Raw genomic sequence first — 1,962 nt, forward strand, 5'->3', positions numbered from 1 at the left:
GGGAGATTTGTGTCACATTTTATAGATAAAGAATTTGAGATTCAAGTAGGTTATCACTTGTTCAAGGTCAAACTGCATCTAAGCAGCCCAGTCAGGTTTGAAGCAAGTCTCTCTGCCAATATTCCAGAGACCTTGGAGAAAGCTTGCATTTTCAAACAAGGAGATTCTTGGTGATTTGTCAAATGAAAATCCTTCCTGGAGCTGAAAAAATGATAAGCTTGATAACTATGCACTATTCCTAGAGCACAGTGCCACAATTTATACTTATGTAAGAAGTAAAGTAACCAAAGCATAAAATGTCTTGCAAAATTTTTACTTGTTTTAAGAGAGATGCATGCTTGCTGTTTTGTGATAGTTTTATAATAATTGGAGGAAGGCTGTTTCTCAATGACCCAGGAAAAATTATAACTGTCTGTTATCATTGTTGGTTGTTTTTGTTACTAAAGAAAGAGATTAGATAACTTCCCTTGGATTTTATTCCCCAGTTCTTTCCCTCACCCTCCTGTTCTCCTTCTCCCTTTCTCTTCTATCTCTCCTCTACTGACCTCCAAAAGGACATTGTATTAGTCAGGGTCTTTCAGAAAAACAGAATCAATAGAAGTCAGAGTTTTCCAAAGAAATTGAATCAATATACTGACTGCCTTTGGGCAATCCTTCTAAAAGCAAGCACTCAAGTGAATAGTTTGAACTGAACAGGAAACTCTCAAGTCAGAGAGTTCCAACACACAAGCATGTGCAAGCACACACACACACACACACACACACACACACACACACGAGGGACAAGGAATATATGAATATGAGGAATTGACTCATGCAATTATGGAATTTGAGAGATCCCAAGATCTTCCACTTGCAACCTGAAGGACCAAAACAGGTGTTGGATATTTCAATCTGAGTCCAAATCCATGACAGTCAGGGAACCAGTGGTGTAAATTCAAATCCAATATCAGGAGAAAATGAGATTAAATGCCCCAGTTCAAGCAATGAGGCAAACAAAAAGAGGCAAATTACTCCTTCCTCCACCTTTTGTTCAGTTCAAGTTCTTAGTGGATTGGATGATGCCTACTCACACTGGGGAGAGCAATCCATGTTACTGAGTCCACCAATTCAACTGCTGACCTTATCATCACCTTCCGAGACACACCTAGAAATGATATTTAATCTAGACCAAACTGTGACCAAACTAACACATAACATTAACTATCACAGCTACTAATCCATTCATGAGAATTCTGTCTCAATTTGTGTTTCTGTCATGTTGAGGAAGAGCACAACCAAGGATGTGGGGTCACTCCAACCACTTCTGACAGGTGGGACTCTTGACTCCTTCTCAGGGTTGTCTCACAAGTTTTAACTTGTGTTCAGCTTTCCAGATTATTTGAAATTTTCAACATTAGATTGACAGCCTGACTAATTTGCTCACCCTCTCTTTAGTTAAGCAGTTGATTATTAAATGCAGCTGTCCCCAAAATGAGATTAATCTTTCTGGATAAATGACCAGAACAAAAAGGGTAGAGGTTTTATGAGCACATTCTGAACGTTTTTGAAAATTCAGAATTTTGTCCTAACAAATTTCTGAACATGATGTCTTTTTCTGATATGTATACATTGTATATTTTCTGATATATTTCTCTGTGTAAATTCCTTTGTTCCCCTTGCACCCAACCCATACTGATCAAAGATCCAGATGAGAATAAAAAATGATTAAGAAAAAATGTAAAAGTTCGATTTCTAAGTGAAACACATTGATTATATAATAACAGGGGGAAAAAACCAGCATCTGGGGACATGCAGGGGAAAAAGGGCATTCATGCTGTGCTTTTCCTGACTGCTCTTGAATACCAGCATGCTGTGAGGTCTGGACTCCAAACGGATGGCTGAGTCTATGACCACACCTAACAGAGCTGACTATGAGACAGCAGAGGTGGTCCATATACTTGCCAAGAATTCTATAGACAG

This window comes from Sciurus carolinensis, chromosome 9 (genome assembly GCF_902686445.1).
Source record: "Sciurus carolinensis chromosome 9, mSciCar1.2, whole genome shotgun sequence".
Classification (NCBI taxonomy): Eukaryota; Metazoa; Chordata; class Mammalia; order Rodentia; family Sciuridae; genus Sciurus; species Sciurus carolinensis.